This window comes from Lepidochelys kempii, chromosome 3 (assembly GCF_965140285.1).
Source record: "Lepidochelys kempii isolate rLepKem1 chromosome 3, rLepKem1.hap1, whole genome shotgun sequence".
NCBI lineage: Eukaryota > Metazoa > Chordata > Testudines > Cheloniidae > Lepidochelys > Lepidochelys kempii.
Genome location: NC_136382.1, coordinates 21,483,886 through 21,507,390, shown reverse-complemented (window position 1 = coordinate 21,507,390; position 23,505 = coordinate 21,483,886).

Genomic DNA, 23,505 nt, shown 5'->3' with positions numbered 1-23,505 from the left:
GACTGCAGACGACTGGGGTCTGTCAGCGTTATAAGTGGGGGCTCGTCCCGGATTTCAGCTGGGAAGTTTCTAAAGCTCAGGACACGCTTCCTCAGCTAGGGGAAGTATGTAACCCACACACCGCCTGGTTGTAGTGCTCTGTCCCATCTAGTGGTACCGAGACCACTTAGAGAGAGAGATTAATGAGTCTGCTACAGCCTTACCTAAGAGCCAGTTGGCTTTTAGCTCATGCAGTAGAGGCTCATGCATTTAGCTCCAGAAGTCCCAAATTCAATCCCACCTGCCAATGACCAGGGTCTGTCAGTGTTTCAGTAGCACATCCCACAGATACTTATCCCAGCCTTGATCAAAGGCCTTGTTTTGTTCCTGGAAATACACGACCTTCACCAGGCACTTGCTGCCCCTGCCTCAAACACGTCATGAAGATTGCATGGTGAGTCTGCTAGCAGCCCACCCTTGACTGCACTGGCCTGGGCCCAATGGATCAGCCTTGGAACCATCCTACTAAGCCACTTCAGGAGCAACTTTCATAATCTGTCTTCAAGAGGGTGAACAATCTCCAGTTTTGTAACAGCAACCTGTACCCCCCTTAGCAGAGAAAAGTGCTGTTCAATATGATTGTAATGGCAAATTTGCATTGAAATCAAGGGGAGTTAGGCTCCTAAGCTGGGTAGACACGTTTAAAAATCTTACCAGGCCTATATCTGCATCTTTATGCACCTAAATTCCTTTGAAAATCTGGCTCTCTGCCACTTGGAAATTAAAGATATGATTTATACTTTTCCACCATTGCCAGTAGGTCAGAAGGTATCTATGATTAATGAAGATACTGAAATCTTTTTTTGGAGAGATGCTTCATAAGTTTCGCATTTGGCTGTTGAGAATGAGTTGAGATGAGCTTACAAGAGAACAAATATGAGAAGGATTTTGTTTTCTGGTGACACGTAAGAGATAATGGATCCTAAAATATTAGTCATACCCTTTCTAGCAGTGTAAGAGATGCAGCTACCAGAAAGTTGTATGATTCTGCCGTGTCTTTGATCTTTTATTAACGTAAGACACACAAGAAAACATATCAACTAGATCTCTGTACCAAAGGATATTGATTAAAGCTAAATACAGGACGTTGTATGCTGACACTCAGATATTTTGATACTTTTTGTTTTAGAAAAAAAATACAGAATGAATATTATGACACGTTTTCTTAGAGATTTGTCAGCAAAGTTGGCTTTCATGCTAGCCAGCTGGGGACTTGGGGCTCTGCATGAGAAGAACTACTCAGCTATGTCTTGAGGCCAATACTGAAAAGGTCTTGAGATTCTCTTACATGGAAGGAATTAAAGTAAGCCGAAAAGTGCAGGAAAACATAATGTTCCATCTAAATGATGGAACTGATTTAGTTGTGTACATGTCTTTGTCTCTAGAAAATGACATTGAAATAGGTTTGAATGTAGGGGATGATATTTCTTCACCAACTTATTATTTAAAATGATGTGGAACCCAAAATGTGCTAGTCCAATTCCAAACACAACCACATAATGGATTTTATCTGTGATGAGCAAAGCAGCCATTTGCAGTACATTTGCTGAGACCCTTTGGCCTATAGCATTTAATGAAGAGTTTGTTTTGTTTATTTTACAGTTCAGTGGAATGAAAAATAATTTTTCTTAAGCATTCCTCGAGGCCATAAGACAGTGAGAAGGGATAATTTATTACTGCTGCATGCTCACAGGAATTTGAAGTTATCCATAAAAAGGCAGGGAGGGGGGGGAAGCAATAAATCTAGATAACCTTGATTAAACAAACAAACAAACAAACAAAATGTATTTATACTTCATGAGCTACTATATTTCTCATCCTGATATTGTTCACCATGTAACGTTCAATATTTGATAGGGCTGAATGAAACTGGTGATTTTTTTTTGCACAAAAATACAAGTGAAATATTTCACCTATTCATTGAGTGTGATTTTTGAACCCCGGACTAAAAAGGGATTCAGAATGGAAAATAAGAAACCTGGAAATGTGCCTTTTTTTTTTTTTTTTTGCCTGCTCTCACATATAGGTTGGTGGAGTGAGGAGCTCGGTGGAGACAGGACATCTTCAGTTTTAGTCCTACTTCAGGCTTATTAATATTTGCACCTGAAAAACCCTTTACAGCTTTACCAATAGGATGAGGTAAGGTAAATAACAACTGTCCTTCATTTTACAAATGGGTAAGCTGAGGCTCAGAGAGGATCAGTGACTTACCTCATGATACTGTGATCTAATGTATTAATTATAGGGCTGGAACTTGGAGACTTGAGGCTCAATATTGCTCTTGTTGAAGTTAAAGGCAAAACTCTCATTCATTTCAGTGCGTGCAGGGGTTAGCCCTTATTTTCCTGGCACTGACTTGCTGTTTTTGATCTTTGGCAAATTGCTGACCCTCAGTTTTCACCATGTGTAAAATGACAGCAGTGGCACTGAGGATTTGTAGAGGATTTAAGATGTTCACAGATAAACAGGAAGCCATTACTAGATCTCCAGTTTACAGAACTGTGGGTGTCACATATGTACTAGGGAAGCACTTCAGTGGTGCTAGGCTGAATTTACATCAATGTAATGGGGAGCAGAATCTGACATAATTTTTAATTGCATTGAAAGATCTAAAAAGAGGCTGAAAACCCCTATGAGGGGCTCTTAACTCTCATTGAAATCAATGGAAGTGGAAGGCACTCAGTGCCTTACGTGTTCAGTACACTGCAGATTTGGAATAAAAATGTCAAAGAAGATTTAGGAACCTAAATCCTATTGAAAGTCAATGGAATTGATGCTTCAAAATCACTCTGGCACTTTTGAAAATGTCACCCAAAGTCTCACTGAAACTCAGTGAGACAGACTGCAAACTCCTATTTTCAATAGTGACTTAGGCTCCTAACTCACTTAGGGGCTTTTGAAAATTTTACTCTTAGGCTTTACTTGCACACCTAAAATTCCCACTGACTTTAAAGGGTGTTTGGGCTTGGAAAAAATGCATGAGTGGACTCATGGTATGTTAGAAACCGCTGAACTGTTAAAATGTGTTCTATCATAGGTAGAACTGCGTGAGATTTTTTTGGATGAATAGTTTATTCATCTGAAAAATGCAGTTTTGGTCAACCTACAACTATTTACAAAATTGGACCCAAAATGGATAGCAGAGGAGGGAAAGTGGTGCTGATGATTCTCTTCCTCCTTTCTCCCTTATAACCTTCATCATGGTGGTTAGGGCACTCATTTGGGCTATGGGAGAAGCACGTTTAAATCCAAGCTCTGGAATTGACTTTTCTGATTCACCAAAATTTCCAGATAACTTCAGATTTGGTTTGACCTGAACCAAAATGACTTTAGTTTTTCATATCTGTCCCTGAACTGAAAAATCAGTTATTCACACAACCAATCCCTCGAAGGTGAGCTATAAGTCACACCAGACTGTGGAGTGCTTAAGCAGCCTGCAAGAGGGGGCTAATGGGAAAAGAGCCTGCAAAGTGGCCCCTGGCCATGAGGGGGTGAGTGAATGGCTACCCTGCTACAGTATGTATTTGCATTATTTTGTATTTCCTTTGAAATTCTTTTGTAAGCAAGGACTAATATGGAGACTCTCCTGGGGTTTCTGCGCTTTTTTTTTTTTTTTAGTGGAATCCATTGTTTTAAAACTCAAATGCAACACTTCTTATGTGAAGGGTTGGGAAGTCAAGGTGAATGATACCATAAGTTATATTTAAGTTATGTCATTATTTTTGGGAGATGGCTAAGAGCTTTAGTTCAATTTTCTTATTAATAACACTTCTTGCTCCTCTCACTGTGTTGAAAAGGATGTGTGTATTACAGCGAAGGAAGAAACTAGTTAAAGCCTGCTGCATGAATAGGTCCAATCAGGTGCTGTTAGGGCCTGATCCTATGAGCTTTCAGCAGAAGGCATTCACATTAAAATTTCTTTATATTGGAATTTGTTTAATGAACTGTTTAAGTACCTTGACTTTGAGAGCTGTGGTCACAGTGTGAGATCTGAGACACCATCTCCATGTACAAAACATATAGGAACCTGTCACTTTAACTATTTATTGACAATACAAAACCAGAGTGATAACAATGAAAAAAATGTACAGCAAAACAGGAGGGAAAAATACTATTGAAATCCCTCTGGGTTAGGGAAATGGGTAACAGAGTCTAGTGTGATCAAATAAATGACAAACACAGAACATTTCTTCCACATATGTGTAAGCAGGGTCTGAATGAACTCTCCCCTGACAGCTAGCTGGGAAGGAGGAGAGACTTCAAGAGCAAACTGTATTTATATGAATATACCTACACAGAGTAGGTATCTAGCAGAAAGCAGTTGTATAGTTCCAAGTGATCAGCTTTGGCTGGTGTTGGGTTACAAATCTCTTTAGTACTGAATACAAGGGTAGTGAAATGTTACCAGTGTTATCTTGACTGTATGACTGAAGGGGAACAGAATTGTGTTGAGCTTGTCCCGATTGAGGGGTCACCCTCACCTGAAAGGAACTTGCTAAGGTAGGGGCACGAATGCCAGACCCCTGTGAAAGTAAGAGAGGTGGGGACAGGTGTTCCAGCCAAGTGGTGTGGATTTTCCCTAAGGGTCCCTGGTCTGGTTTAACCTGTTCCTCTCCAGTGTTCAAAGATAGAGCTAAATAGGCTTCCTTAGGAACCTTTTGTTATTTTAAATACTCAATAAAAGCTGAAAACAGTTGTGGTGGGGCAGTGTTTCTTCCCAACTTGCTGAAAGCTAAAAGTCACTAAGAGACTGATCTAAAGAGGTTGCAGCAGAAGGTGACTGACGTGTGGCCAGCAGAAGCAGCCGGCGAAAGTGGTGAGCAGTCAGAAGCAGCTGACTGGGTGGCCAGGCAGTGAGGAACAGCGGCTGGCGAGGTGGCCAGCCAGAGCAAGTCCTTAGATGGTGGAGCAAGCCAGGTGCCTTCTTCTCTGGGTGGGAGGTGAAATCACACAGATTCACCTCTGAATCCTGGGTCCTCACTGACCAAGGACAACCACTATGAGATATGGGAGCAGAGGGGGGCACAGAAAAGGAACTTTTGGTTGTAGAACTCAAGAACATGAAGCAGAAGACTCTGCCCCACACACTCTGGGGCGGGTGTCCTGCTCACAGTTTTATGATTATGAATCCTGCTTACGACATTTTCCCTAATGAATGTCAGGTGACTTCTCTCCTTTCATTAAAAGTTTATTTTCTACACTCGCTCTGTGCTTGTGAGTGGGGAAGCATTGCCTCTCAGAGGTGCCCGGGGTGGTGTGTAATTTTCCCAGGTTACTGGGTGGGGGCTTGAGCTGGTTCTGTGTTCTATGATTGAAAAGGAACCCCTAGACATTGAACCTGGTCCTGGTTGCTGCCAGCTCCACCTGGAAGACCAGTTATGTATGTATATGCAAGGGACCATCCACAGCAGATGTCCTATACATGCACAAAGAAAAGACAATAGTGCTTGATTGCCCCCTTCTTCCCTCCTCTAGACAGAAGAGGGTGTCATGGAGGCCAGACCCAGGCTCCCCTGCTCGACACCCTCTTCTAGTTCAGCCCTGGGATATCCGAGTGGATCTTCTAGTGGCAAATCTACTTCTAACAGCTCCCACCTTGACTTCTGCTGCCATGTGGGAAGGAGGCAGTCAGTACAGGGATGCGGAAGGGCAGCCATCCCTGTAAAATGGCCCCTTTCCCATGGATCTGTTGGTGCCCTTCCCCAGAGATCCATGTGGCTGAGGTACTATACCATCTCCATCCTGCAGCCGTGAAAACTAGATGCTGTGCTGGGAACTGATGTGGAGTTTGCTTGCTTCTCTTGCTTCTTTCTGAAACAGAAGACATTTGAAAATATGGCTGTTCCAATAACAAGGAGATCTGTGAACAGAAGCCAAATTTAAGAGAATAATTAGAGCAGCAAAAACAAACCCTGAGCAGGAGAATGTCTATTTCAGCTAATGAGATAATGACGAATTCTTCAGATGCTTTCAGGGTGGCTTGATGGTACAGAAATTATGATCTTAACACTATATATCGCCTTTTATCCTGGAGTATGCCAAAGTGCTTTGCGTACCCAACAGATTGATGTACAAAGGAATCCCTTAATCCAGGACTAATATAAAGCTGCCTGTGTGGTGATGCATGGCAATTACTGAGCATTGCATGGCAGCACTACAAAAGGTAGAGAGAAAGTAGATGTATCGACTAAAAATGAATGGAGCACAGAGGACCTGATTTTGCTCTCAATTGCACTAGTTTTACATTGATCTATTTCCAGAGGCTTCACTGGTTACTCCAGTGTAATCAAGATCAGGTCCTCCTGTATTTAGAGATGAAGGGCCTCATTTTCCACCATCTTGCATGTTTTGCATCTGTGCAAAAGAGGGTATGTGCTCCTAAATTGGAATGAGAGTGTTTTACACTCATTTTGTTGTAGGTGTGAATGAGGGTGGAGAGCTGAGGATATTCAGACCCTAAATGTTGTCCAAAAATGGGATCATCTGACCTGGTAAGATGGGGAACATATTTAGGAAAATAAATCTGAAATGAGATAGCATTTAAAACTAATGAAGTCTGAAGACAGGACAGGTCCTGGCTATTGGACAGTGCCCAAAATATATATAAATTGTCTTTTGGAAACCTGCTACAAGAGACACAGTAATACATTTATTTCTGTCTGGGTTAACCTTTCTCGGCTGGGTAGTTTGTAGTTTGCCTGCTGTTGACCAATTTTTCTTTGCTAGTGTCTTCTTTCATCACCTGTGTTTATGTACTTTTGACCCTTTCCCTAGCAGAGGGTCCCCTGCTTTCTGTTGTGGCTTTGTTTGTTTAATCTCATGCTTGATTCTCCTTACCAGACTACTTTCCCAGTAGTCTTGTTTAATAGCTAAATTGTATACATAGATTTCCAAGTGCTGTAGGAAGGAGGTAAATTGAGATTTGGGCCGCATTTCCTATTAGGCACAGTAGGCACATGCCTAGGAGTGTCTAACTTTTAATCCACTTTTAAATTTTAATACATACAGCTCCCCTGCAGGCGGGTGGGCTGCTGATGCAGGTTGGCGGCTGCCCAGGATGTGGGTCTGGAACAGGGTGAGCATCCAAGTCAGCCCGCCTGGGGGCGCTGTGGCCTGCAGCTGGGTGGGGCAGATGCTGAAGGTGCTAGGAAGGTCCCAGCCCCTTCCCAATCTCAGCCCCATGCCAGGGAGTGAGAAGGAGGGTTGTGTCTGGTGCCCCGTTCACTTGCATGGGCAGAGCTAGAGCCCGGCTGCCGCCCCGGTCTGCAGGAGGAACAGAGGACATTGGGGGACCACTTGCCATGGGGAGCAGAACAGTCCCTCCCTTACACCTCACCTAGGGTGGGTGGGCTGCACTCCAGCTCAAGCTGGGAGTGCTGTCTGTGGCAGAGGGTCTCGTGCCTTCCTGGAGAAGCTGTGTTTATATCTCTTTTCATTTAATTTTTTTACAGAAAACACCAAGACCAGCTGTAGGTGGGGAGGCGCTGAAGATGGTATGCCTAGGGGCATGTAAGGTACAAATCCGGCCCTGCTTGAGATATTTTTACCTAATGATGAAGGTATGACAGGGGCTATCAGGTCTTCCCTGCCCCCTGCTGGAGAGGTCAACATCCCTACAGCCCCTTTCCTCCCCCAAAACCCATGCTGGCCTGGGTAGCAACAGAAATTAGTTGTCCAGTATCACAGAAGAGCCAACAAGAGACATTCACAAGCAAGATCTAGCAGGCAAGCAGAGCAGGGGGAATGCTGGGTAGTGCTGGGATAGGGAAAGGAGTTCTTCAGTACTAATATGGGGCCAAATGGTTACTTTTTGTGTTTGTTCTCAAGCTCAAAGGTGAGGACAGCCAAATTTTGATTTTAATTAACTACTAAAGCACTAGCACTGAGTTCGCTGCAGAAGTCACCTTGCTCCAGGAGAGCTACCACCAAGGGCCTTATTTCTGATTTTATGTGTTTGATTAATTTTTTTAAAGGTGCACTCAATTGCATTAGTGTGTGAGACTTTTTAAGGTACTAAATAAATCCTTCTCTAAAAAATGACCCTTGTCTAGGGACCATTCCGTTCATCTCATCCAATAGCGGTGTGTACCTCAAAAGGTGCTTTGAGGACATTAGCTGTGGTCAGGTTGAGCCTAGGTGTGGCATTATCTCCACAAATTATAAGAATACTTGAGATGCTGGGCTCTTCCAATGCTTGTTGTTAATATATTCATTCCTCACAGAGTTGGCTGTAGCCTGAGGCTGGTAGAAAATTTTGTCGGCTTGAGAATATGCTTTTTTCCCCTTTGTCTGTTGTCAGTTTCTTAGTGCACCCATTGTCTCGTCTTGTCAACTCAAGAGGGAGTGGTGGCGGAGGACAGAAAATTGATTCTTTTAATGAAGTCTGCACTCTGAGGACCGGATCCAAAACTACTGCAGTAACTGGAAAGACTGCAGTAAGCTTGGAATCAAGCCCTGAATGGTCTGTATTGAAATTCTTCAGCTTATGGATTTTGTGGTAGCTCTGTCTCTGAGAGCAGTTCTGCAGCTAGGCCAGCCATAGAAAATTATCCTATGGTCAATGCTTTGACTTTCCATTGAGGTGCCATTTCATTGTACATTTCAGTCAGACAAATGTGTAGAGAAAATGCCAGTCAAATATATAGAAACAATCCCTTTCTCAGACTCCACTTGGGCCAGTGTACTAATCAGTCAAATGGAGCCACAGAGGGCCGTGTTTGTTCTTTTTCTATCCCTTAAAGTTCAGAAGGGATTTAAATACCCACACCCTACTTAAGCTCATCTGCCGTCCTGCATACTAACCAGGAGGAAAAGAAATTTAAGACTTCTATAAAGCATAATCAGAAGCAAGATCCAGGTGGGGATTTAGATAAGGTTTGATGAAATCAGAGTCTTTTTAATACTGAAAATGAATACTGCTTGTGACAGTCAGGGTGCCAATCTTCAGATAACTTACATTGTGAGTGAGGAAAAAAGTCTCCATTCAATGATCTCACATCATTGGAAGATTCCTCTCTTCTGAAAACTCAAGCAAATTTGATGGGCCAGATTGCTAGCAGTGGTACATCAGTGTAACGCTATGGACTTCTTGAAGCTAGGGCAAAGTATGCCAGCTAAGGATCTGGCCTAAACAACTAACAGAGGCTATTTCTAGTGGGCACATAATATTGTTCCCAGCATTGCACTCAGTAGTCAGTCAAATCATATCAAAAAGTCAAATAGCACAGTCTGAAATATAGGGCTACACATGTAGAACCAAATTTTGAACAGCTTGCATGGAGACAGATCCTTACGCTACTTAACTGCAGGATGAGTATGTGTATAAGGGTAAGTATTGAGTTATTACTGTACCATGCAAGTGACTTTGACAATTAAGTGTCCTAATACTAAAGCCTGTGTTAAGCCTCTGAGAATGCCCATGGTGAATTCAGTGTTTCCAGAAGCCAGAGTAACCTTAGGCTAAGTTGTATGCTGATGCAATCAATCTGAAGTCCTGTACTTTCTCTTCTGGCTCAGTGCATATAGAATTTGTAGATGAGCCTCTTTGTGCCAAAATGTAGACACACACTAATGGATGGAGTAATGGGCATAGCTATACAGGGCCATATGAAGTGTGTTCAAGCTAGGTGGTTGTTTGGGGGGCAGGCATCAGATAGGAGTCACAAGTGGAGATGGTCTCCTTTAGTGTCTGCTCAGTCAACCTCTCCAGTTCTCACAAGAGTCAGCATGTTTGGCAGAATACTTCTCCCTCCCCACCCCAATGAATGCACTTGGATCTCAGAGACACAGTAACACTGCTAGCATTAGTCAGATGACAGCATATAAATGGAGCTATCTATATACTTCCAAGCGTGTGCTTGCTGTAATGTTGCCAACCCTCCAGGATTGTCCTGGAGTCTCCAGGAATTAAAGATTAATCTTTAATAAAATATTGTAATTTGATGAAACCTTTAGGAATGTGTCTAACCAAAGTTAGCAACCCTAGCCCAATGATATGCCATTGTAAGCAGGGTCTGAATGAACTCTCCTTTGGCAGCTAGCTGGGGAGGAGGAGAGACTTCAGGAGCAAACTGTATTTACATGAACAAACCTACTTTGCATAGCTATCTAGCAGTCTGGAATTGTATAGCTTCAAGTGATCAGCTTTGGCTGGTGTTGGGTTACAAATCACTTTAGTATTGAATGCAGGGGTCGTGAAAGGTTGTTATCAATGTTATCTTCATTGTATGACTAAAGGGGAGCAGAACTGTGTTGAGCTTGTCCTGATTGAGGGGTCACCCTCAGCTGAGAGGAACTTGCAAAGGCTAGAATGCCAGACCCCTGTAAAAGTAAGAGGAGTGGGGACAGCTGTTCCAGCCAGGAGGTGTGGGACTCTCCCTAAGGGTACCTGGTCTGGTTTAACCTGTTCCTCCCCAGTGTTCAAAGATAGAGCTAAATAGGCTTCATTAGGAGACTTTTATGTAGAAGTGCTCATATGAGAGCTGAAATCACTTGTATTGGGAAAGTGTTTCTGCCCAGCCTGCAAAGAAGCTGGAAATCACTAAGGGACTGATGTGCAGAGGTCACAGCAGAGAGGCACGTGGAGGCAGAAGGTGACTGACAGTCGGTTGACGAACAAGCAGCTGGTGTGGTGGCAGCCAGCCAGAACAAGTGCTCAGTTGGTGGCGCAAGCAAGGTGCTTTTTTCCCCAGGTGGGAGGTGAACTTGCACAGATGCACCACTGAACCCTGGGTCCTCATTGACCAAGTATAACCACTGTGAGTGGGGTATGGTGAGGGAGCAGAGAGGGGCATAGAAAAGGAACTTTTGGTTGTCGAACTCAAGAACATGAGGCAGAAGGCACAGCCCCACGCACTCTGGGGTGGGTGTCCTGCTCACAGTTTTATGATTATGAATCCTGCTTGTGACATTTCCCTAATTAATGTCTGGTGACTTCCCTCCTTTCATTGTTTGTTTCTTTTCTACACTCAGACTCTGTGCTTGCAAATGGGGAAGTATTGCCTCTCAGAGGCGCCCAGCAGTGGTGTGTAGTTTTCCCAGATTTCTGGGTGGGAGCTCAAGCCAGTTCTGTGTTGTTTTGTTGAAAAGGAACCCCTTAGATATTGAACCTGGCCCTGTTTGCTGCCAGCTCCCCCTGGCAGAAGGGTTAAACTATAATAGATGCCCATATGACTTCCTCATTAATAGGAAAAAGACTTCTATGGCAATGGCTTATGGCACTGGGGCTTAAAACTGTCAGATACTGTCAAATTACAATAGTACCTTAAAGGCAGCTGGTTACTGTTTACTTATGGTGGCACCAACAATGTGTTTGGAAAGCACCTAACACTAGAGCAGAACGTCCATGCTCCAAAGAGCTCAAAATCTGACAAACAAGTAAACAGTTTAAGGGAAGAGAAACAACAGGTAATTTACATACATGTTAACTCACTGTAAGCAGCAGAGCAGAATGCATTTAAGAAGGTCTTAAATATGGACTGTATCCGAGGCCTTGCTGGTGCACTTAGGGACGTTGTACCAAACATAAGAGGCCATATGGGAGTAGACACAGAGGTGATTGTATGAGAAATTGAGAAACACGTGGCTGAGGATGGGAATATTGGCAAAGTCCAGGAGTAGGGAACAATGGGAAACAGGATAATTTAGGGAGGGGCAGTTATACAGAGCTTTGAAGGGGGGTGTCTAGAACTTAACTTTGAAGTGATAATGGATGGGGAAACCAGTGGAGGAATTCATTGATTTGTCCACATCTTTCCCCTCTTTGGACAAGGAAGAAGACTGGTGTAAAGGGGAGACCAAGGATGGAAGCGTTCACTTGAATCTTAGTTGCATAGAACAAAACCAGGGGTTTAAGCATTTATAATATTTTATTTTGTAAATTCAAAGATACAGACTAAAATATTGGACAAGGCAAAATGGTATCAGAAGATAATGCCACACTGCTTTATACTGGAACTCCATTGTCTTCTAATCATATAGTATAAAATATGTTTATAGTGTAAAAGAGAAGAATGTCTTTATAAATAGCATAGAATTCTTTTCAAAGTTACTTTTTTCAAGAGACAAAGGCGTGAAAGAAAGAAAACACTTAAAATACAATGTCTGTGCACCTGACTAGTTTTGCTGCTGACTTCACAGGGAGCAGGATCATGTCCTATCATTGTAAATATTTTGAATTCATCTTTAGATTGCATTCTTGTACTTTCTTTTGTAATCTATAAATGACCTTCTCATAAGAGGCTACTTCAGTGAAAGACTGTCAGTTCTTTCTGTAGAAATCTAACATTTCTAGTGCCTCTAGAAATTTTACCTTGACACATATATTAATCCACGTGAAGTTTTTCTTTTGAAAGTCATTCCAGATAGGTAACTACATATAAGAGGCACAGTTTTGGGGCAATGTATAAGGTTTGATGCTCAATTCAAAGAAGAATGGACAACTGAAATGTATTAATTCTATCATCGTCGCTGATCCCTCAGGGTCAAGGATGATCTCTTCCACAGCTTTCTATTTTTTATGGGTCCTTCGGTGACTGAGGAGTTCAATCCTTGAACCGCAAATTCAGTGGCAAACATTGTAGGTGATGTTGGAAGGCAGTGTTGGGCTGTTATTGCTGCATGACAATCATCAATCCTTTCTTTTCTGGTGCTTCTCTGTGACCTGGGCAAGGTGATTTTCCTCAAAAGTGTTCGTTCCTTCTCTGACAAGTCTTTTCCAATTAGCCCTGCCCTGGGCTACTGTCTCCCAGTGTGTGGTATCGATGCCACATCTCTTGATGTTTGTCTTGAGGGTGTCTTGGAAGCATTTATTTCGGCCTTCCTATTTCCTTTCTCCTTTGAGTTGGGCGTACAGCAATTGTTTTGGTAGGCGTGCATGAGGCATGCACACACAGTGCCCGCTCCACCTCAGCTGGTGCTGGATAATCAGGGACTCAATACTGAAGGTGTTGGCCTCCATGGAGACACTGATGTTAAGGCAGTGATCTGCCCACTTTATGTTGAGGATCTTCTGGAGAAAGTGCTGGTGCTGGCATTCCAAGTTTTTTAGGTGTTTTCTGTAGGATACCCAAGTCTCGTAGCCATAGAGGAGAGTTGGGATTACCACCGCTTTGTAAACTAAAAGTCTAGTGTGTGTTCTGATGTGGTGGTTATTGAACACTCATCGAGACAGTCTGCCAAAGGCAAGGATGGCACAGTGGATTCTGTGCCAAATCTTGACGTCTGTCTGCTCTCTGTTTGAGATGGCTGCCAAGGTAGGCAAAGTGTTCTACATTTTCCAGTTCTCTGTCAATATAGAACTTCTTTGCTGGGTCTGATGATTGACTAGGGACTGCCTGATGGAGAACTTTTGTTTTGCTGACGTTCAGGGTTAGCTGTAAGCTTCAGAGAAGCAGTTAAGAGCTGTTTGTAGATCCTCCTTTGAGTGTGCAACTACAGCACAATCATCTGTGTACTGCAGTTCAGTTATTGTTGCTGATGTTACTTTATTTCTGGCATGGAGGCGAGAGAAGTTGGAAGAGGTTGCCATCAGTCTGATACTAGATGCCAATGCCCTGCGGTGGGCAATGCTGGATTATGTCTTCATAGCTTCTAAGAAAATGGAGAAGAGGATGGGCGCCAGTACACAACCTTGTTTTACGCAGTTCAGATGGCAAAGAGTTCAGAGATCGAGACACTGCACAGGATGGAGGAAGTTACCTTGGTGATAAATTTGCTTGGGCAGCTGAACTTTGACATGATTTTCCACAGAGCCTCACAGCTGACAGAGCCAAAGGCTTTGGTCAGATCGATGAAAGCCATATACAGCTCCTGGTGGTGTTGAGATTTTTCCTGGCTGGGAAAATCATGCTGGTGGTGCTTCATGATGGTCTGAAGCTGCACTGGGACTCTAGAAGTACTTCCTCAGCAAGAGGGAGCAGACGATTCAGTAAGATTCTAGCAAGACTCTTCCCAGCAATGGAAAGGAGGGAAATGCCTTGATAATTGCCATAGTCAACTCTGTCACTGTTTTTGAAAATGGTGATGATGTTAGCGTTGCGTAAGTCAGCAAGGATTTCTTCATTGTGGCAGATATTGAGGAACCGCAAATGAGGCTTCTTTATCAGTGTTTCGCCCCCCACTTCAGCTGGTATGCCATCAGGACCTGATGCTTTATTGTTCTTCATTTGCTTAATTGCTTTGTGGACCTCCTCAGATGTTGGTGAGTTTCCCAAATTGGGTGCTCAGGGATGGAATCAATGATGTGTTCAGTCAGTCAATTCTTGATTCCGAAGCTTTTGGTAGTGTTCTTTTCAGCGCTCGTTGATGAATTCATTGTCTTTAGTTCTATAATAGTGTCCTAATTTATTCCTGAAGACCCAATCCTGCAAAGAGCTCCATGTGGGTAGATTCTAAAAGTCAGTGGGACTCCATGGAAGTACAGGATGCACCTTTGAAGAGTTCTTCGCAGAATTGGGGTCAAAATGATCTATGTCCGTGATACTCAGACCTAAGTGGTTCAAGAGCCAAACTAGCAATCAGCTTTATCCCAAAGGGACACAGTAGTGTGAATTCATTGTTTCATTTACTATTTTTGTATAATATAATTATTTTCACAACAAAATGACTGACCTGGTATTATTTTAGCAACTACAATTGGTTAATAACATAATAAAAGCATTGTGATTGGTTAATAACTTAGACTGGTTAATAATAAATCACACTGTGGTTTAATATCATGTGCAGCAAAGAGCTGCAGGAAACACATTAAAGAGCCACTTTCAGCTCTCCAGCCTCAGTCTGAGTATCACTGATGTATGTGCTTACAGGGAACGAAACTGACAGGTGAATGTCATCTCTGGTCTATCACTTGTCAATTACCATAAGCTTTCTTTTAAGGATGGTTACTCCTATTGTTAACTAGGGGAACATGGTAGCTAATATGCAAATGAGTTTCCCTGAAATGATGATAAAAATATTAGTATTACAGTAACATTACACTCCAACTGAGATAAGGACCCTATTGTGTTAGGCACAGACAAACACACATAAGAAAAAGTCCTTCCTCCCAAAGAGATTGCAAACTAAATAGACAAGACAGACGAAGGAAGCAAAATAGAGGCACAAAGACAGTAAGTTGCTCAAAGTCGTACACTGCTATATCTGAGAATAGAATCCAGGTCTCCTGAGTTCAAATCCAATATTAGATCTACTAGGCCATAGAAATTATGTCAGCTGTCTTGCACCAAAAAAAGGAAGGAAAAGTTCTGATGCATTACTTTTATACTGGAATCCGCTTATAATTTATTGTGTTAACCTTGGATGTAAGGACGAGTTGGAAATATGCAAGTGAAACAGGCCCCAGCACTAATGGGGGAACTCTGACTTGTTGGCTCCTTTTGCATGTACGTACAACAATGCAGATTGAATGAAAAACAGTCCTTATCCAAAAGATCCCAAGGACCCATGAGCTTTTAAAGACCTAAATTACATCAATAAAGTCTTGACACAAGTAACAGTACTGAACAACTGTTAAGGGCATGTTTTTATGTTGAAAGGCAAAACTCAATTTAAATTTTATTTCAGTTTAAGGAAAACAAGTGAAAAGGAGAAATATGAAGTCCCATGCACAGATTTCTCAGCAACTTGCAAATTTAAATTGCTCCATTGACTTTAATAGTTACGTTGTTTTACACCAGCTGAGGATCTGACCCTCATATTTTAGGATGTAGTTAAAGCCACTAGTTCTATGTAGAACATTAGATCTTAGTTATGCAACAAAGATCCAATCTGGTTTTCTTAATACTGAAAATTAATGAAGTTCTTACATTCTTCACCATTTCTATTTCATTCTCTGTTGCAAGTGCTGTTGTGTAATATTTTAGACATTGAGTCCTCGACATTTAAGATTACTCAGGCCTCTTGCGAGTAATGCAGACATCCTCTATTCATGCTGACTAAACAAATAATTAGATGCCGGGGTCCAAATTTCAACACTGGATAATTTTCCAGTCTTCTAACTCCAGATCCAATTATTTCAGACTCTTCAAAAAAACATTTTACCAGAGCCTGAGAGAAATGGCAGAAACTTGGCAGTCTAAACAATTTTTCTATCCCAGGTTATAAGTGTGCTTGTGTGTGTATTGGTTTTATAATGAAACCTCTGTCTGTCCATATTATGCTATGTATATTATATTTGTCATTGGTTTAGAAGATCCTAAACTTTCTCTGTGGAGTATGGCAGAGATTGTAATACTGGAGACATTTGAGAAACTAACCCATTAAGATATTCTGTGGCAAACTAACCAAGTCTGTTGTTCCTTGGTAATCCCTACTGTTCAAACAATGATCATTTAACTCAGCAGTGCGGCAATGAAAGCATACAATTTGTCTTTGTGGTCACCATTAAAATCCTTCCAATTTCTCCTGTGTAAGGAAACAATATTACCATGGTATTCCCTATAGAGAGGATTCCCATTAGAAAGGATACTTAGGAAATACCAGGGTAATGTTAGTTAATTGCAGAGGTGCTTCTGAAGATCTTAAGGTATGGCACTGTATATCACGTAGGTCCAACCACATCATTAGAGCAAACACAGTTGCCAGTGGATCAGATCCTCACTTTAAGATTCATCCACTTAATTCTGATATAATACATGATGCTGTAAAAGTTCAAGACAGAAACTGGCTGAAAAATACAGGTCTTATCCAAAGCCCATGAAAATCAGTGGATTTACTCTTACTCACTTCCATGGGCTTTGGGTCAGAGCTTATGGGCCAGATATTAAGCTGGCATTAATTCAGTTTCATTGAAGTCAGTGGAGCTACACCAGTTTACACCAGCTGAAGATCTCTTCTTATAGGCAAGGAAGTGCCAAAACCAGAGAGCAAAAGAAAATACAAAGAAAGGGAGAGTGCTGTCTAGCAGCAGCTTGTACAGACAACTCACATGGACCCGAGTGTTTAGTACTTTTGGGGGAAGGTGTTCTCAGACACTGAATCTCTGGTGCCTTAGATGCTGTGGAAAGGGAGTTCTTTCTCTGCAACTGCTCTCAATGCAATTAGCAGCCAGCCCTGCAGAGAGGTGGAAAATTAATGCAATCAGACTTCAAAATCTTCCCCCAGTGCAGCATCTCTTACTGGAGCTTTTCCCTGTAGGGGCATTAGAGGATCAGTAATGGTGTGAGTGTATACTCCAATCACAGATGCAGAGCCAATTGTTCCTAATCAATACAGAAGTAAAGACAGAAGGGGATGTGGCTGTGAAGGTATTACTGTACAATAAGTACAGTATGGTACATAACCTCTGTGCATGAAAATATTGGGTATTAAGAACTGTACAATACTGGCTGCATGATGCAGTGGGTAGCATTCTGGACTGGGACTCAGTAGACCTGGGTACTCTTTCCAGTTCTGCCACTAATCTGTTGTGCAACTGGACAAATTCACTTCATCTCTATTCCTCTGTTTTTTTTTTCCTTCTCTTTTGTAAGGGACTGCGGAAGACTTTGTTACGGCCTAGCTAGGGAACTTCCGCTTTCTTGGAGCCAACGGGTCACTGTAGGACATGGAAAACCAGCTATAACCAGCTTTAGGCCGCTTCTGTCTGCCCTGCATGGCCCTTTGCCAGGTAGCGGAAAGCCCCTTAAGGAAAGTACCTAATTATATATTCATGAGCTGTTTCTGTGTAGTGCTTATTATGGCTCGCTGTTTACCCCTTCGTCGGACTCCGTTCCAGGCAGAGCTCTGGTGCGCTGGGTTCCCCGCCTCCATGACAGCAACGCTTGGAGTCCCCGTTGCGGGTGTGTCACTTACCTTCAATAAAGCCAATAACTCGCTGCTTTGCTGCGTGTAGGCCTCGTTCTTTCGGAGGACTCCTGATAGGCCTGTGGCCTAGCACAGAACACCTTTCTTTCTCTATCTTGCCTATGTAGATAGTAAGCTCCTTAGGCCTGGGACTGTCTCACTATGTGCCTATCACAACTGGGCTCAGATCTCATTGGGACATTTAGGGGCTATGCAGATAATATATATAATCAGAATTAAAAAATATATTCTTTTGACCATTCCAGAACATACCATTCATATAAATCTTAAAAACCATTTGTTTCTTTTAAAATCCTCATACTACTTTTAAAATTGTGTTAGCCTTTCGATTGTCAAGTTACACATTTTGTAGTACCAGTTCAAGGGTTCAGTTTCTTTGTCAATTTCCAGAGCCTTAGGCCTAGTTTACACTACAAAGTTTTCCCTACATAGCTATGTTGCTGAGGAGTTGGGCAGGGGAAGGAGGGTGGGATTAGCACCCAGTAGCTCACATAGCTAAGCCAAAAAAACCCTCAGTGCAGATATCACTAAACCAACAGAGTTCTGTCAGCATAGCTAATGAAATTTTGGAAAGTGGTGTAGCTATGCTGGCAGAAGAATGCCTCCTGCTGCTTTATGCCATGTCTACACTATGGGGTTCTGCTGGCATAGCTATACCAGTCCAAGGCTCTGTAGTGTACACAAACCTTTAGAATGGTTCTCATGGTGCCTGTTGATGCTGTTAATATTTATTGTATTGGGGACACTTAAGCCTTAAACATCAATTTTGATTTGAGTTAATAAGGATCCTGGGGATCTCTGGGAATGACAGGCTTGTGCCCTCTTATGGATAACTTCTGTAATATTTTATAGTTTTCATTACAACATTTAGTTATTTCCTTCTAACTTTCTCTGTTATTTGTTGAGCGCTGACCGTGTGGAGCCACTCTGCATTTATTCTGTGCAGTTATTCTTATATTGCACTTGTGTAAACGAGATCAGAATCTGTCCCAATTTCATAAAAAGAAAAGGAGTACTAGTGGCACCTTAGAGACTATCCAATTTATTTGACCATAAGCTTTCGTGAGCTACAGCTCACTTCATCGGATGCATAAAGCGGAAAATGCAGTGAGGATGTTTTATACACACAGACCATGAAAAAATGGGTGTCTATCACTTCAAAAGGTTTTCTCTCCCCCCCACCCCACTCTCCTGCTGGTAATAGCTTATCTAAAGTGATCACTCTCCTTACAATGTGTATGATAATCAAGGTGGGCCATTTCCAGCACAAATCCAGGGTTTAACAAGAATGTCTGAGGAACAGTGGCGGGGGGGAGGAGCGGCTAGGAAAAAACAAGGGGAAATAGGTTACCTTGCATAATGACTTAACCACTCCCAGTCTCTATTCAAGCCTAAGTTAATTGTATCCAATTTGCAAATGAATTCCAATTCAGCAGTCTCTCGCTGGAGTCTGGTTTTGAAGTTTTTCTGTTGTAATATCGCAACTTTCATGTCTGTAATCACATGACCATTACCAGCAGGAGAGTGGAGTGGGGGAGAGAAAACCTTTTGAAGTGATAAACACCCATTTTTTCATGATCTGTGTGTATAAAAACATCTTCTGTATTTTCCACAGTATGCATCCGATGAAGTGAGCTGTAGCTCACGAAAGCTTATGCTCAAATAAACGGGTTAGTCTCTAAGGTGCCACAAGTACTCCTTTCCTTTTTGCGGATACAGATGAACACGGCTGTTACTCTGAAACCTGTCCCAATTTTATGTTTTTTATAGCACCTAGTGCTCTGTCAGCGCTCAATAAAGAATACAATAACTGTTGTTCTGTATGTATAAGGCTTCTTTGTGTAAGACTAGAAAGTTAAAGAGCAGTATTAAGATGTATTGAAATGAGATGTATCTGTCTTTTTCTTCATACTGGTGGTATTATTATTAAGGGTCCCACAGTAGGTCAATGAAGAAGTCAGCAACAGAACCCAGGACTTCTGATTCAGAGATCAGTGCCATGTCCACGAGATTATGCTGCCTGTTAGAGCATGCTATTGGTAGATCATATTTGCTCATGCCACTCAGATACCTAGGGCCAGATTCTACTGCAAGTTATACTGGTGTCAGTTGAGTGTAATTCCTTGGAAGGCAGTCCTGATTTTGGCCCAGCATTTATTCTTTTGAACTTCAAAGCAAGTGAAAGGTTTTTGTTTTTTTGTTTTTTTAAAATGTTCTAGATTTCATGAGACTAAAATTTGCCAGGAATAAAACCCAAAGTACACAGTCTAGTCCCTGTTAGCATCTTCCCTTTCTCTCTCACAGAACAGAACTGCTTATAGCTTTCTTATGAAGTCAGCACTAATAGAGGTGAGGAGGTCAGCAGAAGTTGGCTGTTCCTTGTCATTTCATCTTCTACAGAAATCCAGGGAAGATCTCATTTTCTGTTACCTTATGCTAGCTAAAGAGAACAGGGAAAAGCAAAATGTATGGATTTTTTTTTTAAGCTGCCTAGTTGGCATGTTTGGATTCCTCGTTTATTTCTTTGTCACTGTGATAAGTGAAAGTATTTACAATGAAAGTTAATGAGTATGTCATTGCTCGTGACAGTTCATTTCAATTAAAACTGTTACTGTTTTCTCCACTGACTGGGGAAAATATTCAGAAAAAGCTTCTGTGGCAATATGTGGAGTCAACCTTGAGTTCTCCATTGCTCGCTGGGATAGGGAGCATTGTGAAGTCCACTTAGCCCTCAGGGGAAGAGAACGTGTCCTTCTTGAAGGAGATCCTCTTTGTCTAGAACACTCAAAATATTATTTCCACTGTCTGTGCCCCTCCGACTTACTCAATCATTGTATCCAACCTGCCCCCCAAGTCCAGTGGTGCAAAAGAAGGCAAATGGAGCTGTAATGAACGTAGAGGATTTTCCCACATGCTCCCACCACGCAATCTCCTCCAGAATGTTCTTCTGATGCAACCATGTCACAATGGTTCTGCTTCATTCAGTTCCCTCTGTGAACGCTGGGGATCGGGGAACAGGGTAGAATTCACCCAACAGGAATATAACTTGATGATTTTTATGGCCTTGTTCTGAGTTGATGAAACCAGCATGGTGGAGTGTGAGCACCAACAACTGTCCATCACCTGTTAATAATTCTGTTGTCAGCCCAGTAGCAATTTCAGAAGGTAAATCCTCCTTAAAGCTGAATCAATGTATCTGAGCATGATAATCAATGCAAACGTGCTGTGGGGGGCCCAATCCTTTTTTATAAGAGTAAATGATATAAAGATCTAGTCCTGCATGCTTCTATGCTTTCTTCTCACTTTTCATTCCTTCCATGTCCCCATTATGTGATCTTTGTTTCCATGGTCTCACCTTGTTGTTCCAATTAAAGAGCAATCATAGGACTGGCAGGGACTTTGATAGGTCATCTAGTCCAGTCCCCTGCACTCATGGCAGGACTAAGTATTATCTAGACCATCCCTAACAGGCGTTTGTCTAACCTGCTCTTAAAAATCTCCAGCGATGGAGATTCCACAGCCTCCCTTGGCAATTTATTTCAGTGCTTAACCACCCTGACAGGAAGTTTTTCCTAAGGTCCAACCTAAACCTCCCTTGCTGCAATTTAAGCGCATTGCTTCTTGTCCTATCCTCTGAGGTTAAGAACAATTCTTCTGTCTCCTCCTTGCAACAACCTTTTATGGACTTAAAAACTCTTATGTCCCCTCTCAATCTTCTCTTCTCCAGACTAAACAAACCCATTTTTTTCAATCTTCCCTTATAGGTCATGTTTTCTAGACCTTTACTCATTTTTGTTGCTCTTTTCTGCACTTTCTCCAATTTGTCCACATCTTTTCTGAAATGTGGTTCCCAGAACTGGACACAATACTCCACTTGAGGCCTAATAAGTGTGGAGTACAGCAGAAGAATTACTTCTTGTGTCTTGCTTACAACACTCCAGCTAATACATCTCAGAATGATGTTTGCTTTTTCTGCAACAGTGTTACACTGCTGATTCATATTTAGCTTGTGGTCCACTATGACCCCCAGATCCCCTTCTGCAGTACTTCTTCCTAGGCAGTCATTTCCCATTTTGTACATGTGCAACTTATTGTTCCTTCCTAAGTGGAGTACTTTGTATTTGTCCTTATTGAATTACATCCTGTTTACTTTAGACCATTTCTCCAGTTTGTCCAGATCATTTTGAATTATAATCCTATCCTCCAAAGCACTTGCAACCCCTCCCAGCTTAGTATTATCTGCAAACTTTATACATATACTCTCTATGCCATTATCTAAATCATTGATTAAGATATTGAACAGAACTGGACCTAGAACTAATCCCCACGGGACCCCACTCATTATGCCCTTCCAGCATGACTGTGAACCAGTGATAACTACTCTCTGGGAACAGAGTTATGCACACCCCTTATAGTAGTTCCATCAAGGTTGCATTTCCCTAGTTTGTTTTGATACTGTCTCACATGACCTTTTCATAAAGTTTTACTAAAGTCAAGATATACCAAGTCTACCGCTCCCGCTCAATCTACAAAGCTTATTACCCTGTCAAATGAAGTGCTCAGGGTGGTTTGACACAATTTTTTCTTGACAAATCCATGCTGTCTGTTATTTTTCACCTTATTATCTTCTAGATGTTTGCAAATTGATTGCTTAATTATTTGCTCCATTATTTTTCAAAGGATGTGATCATTCCCCTCTATTTGACATTGGTTAGGCGTCATTTGGAGTACTGTGTCCAGTTTTGGGCCCCACACTACAAGAAGGATGTGGAAAAATTGGAAAGCGTCCAGCAGAGGGCAACAAAAATGATTAGGGGACTGGAACACATGACTTATGAGGAGAGGCTGAGGGAACTGGGATCATTTAGTCTGCAGAAGAGAAGAATGAGGAGGGATTTGATAGCTGCTTTCAACTACCTGAAAGGGGGTTCCAAAGAGGATGACTCTAGACTGTTCTCAGTGATAGCAGATAACAGAACAAGGAGTAATGGTCTCAAGTTGCAGTGCGGGAGGTTTAGGTTGGATATTAGGAAAAACTTTTTTGGTAGGAGGGTGGTGAAGCACTGGAATGCGTCACCTAGGGAGGTGGTGGAATCTCCTTCCTTTGAGGTTTTTAAGGTCAAGCATGACAAAGTCCTGGTTGGGATGATTTAGTTTGAGAATCGGTCCTACCTTGAGCAGGGGGTTGGACTAGATGACCCTCTGAGGTCCCTTCCAACCGTGATATTCTATGATTCATACTTCCTATGTTTCCTACACAGTCTGTAGTGTTACTCCTTCTTTCTTTATTGAAAGACACTGAAGATTTCTTTGCTCTTCTACAGTACTGTTCTCTGAGGATCTCAAAAACTTTACAGCGATTAAGTCTCTCAGAAGCTCTGTGAGGTTTGCTACACCCATTTAACAGAAAATTAAAATGAGGCACAAGAGGCTATGCTTAAACAAATTATTTACATAGCATCAACCTTTACTAGATGCCTTATGGACAAATAAAATGGCAAAGTATGCCCTAAAGATCTCTTCATCTTGAAAAATGACTTCCCCAGGATCACATAGCAAATCAGTGGTAGTGCTAGGAAAAATATTTCAGGAGTCTTGACATGTAGAACCCTGCTCTAATCACTAGATATACCTCCTCAGTGAAGCTTACTGTTGGGTATT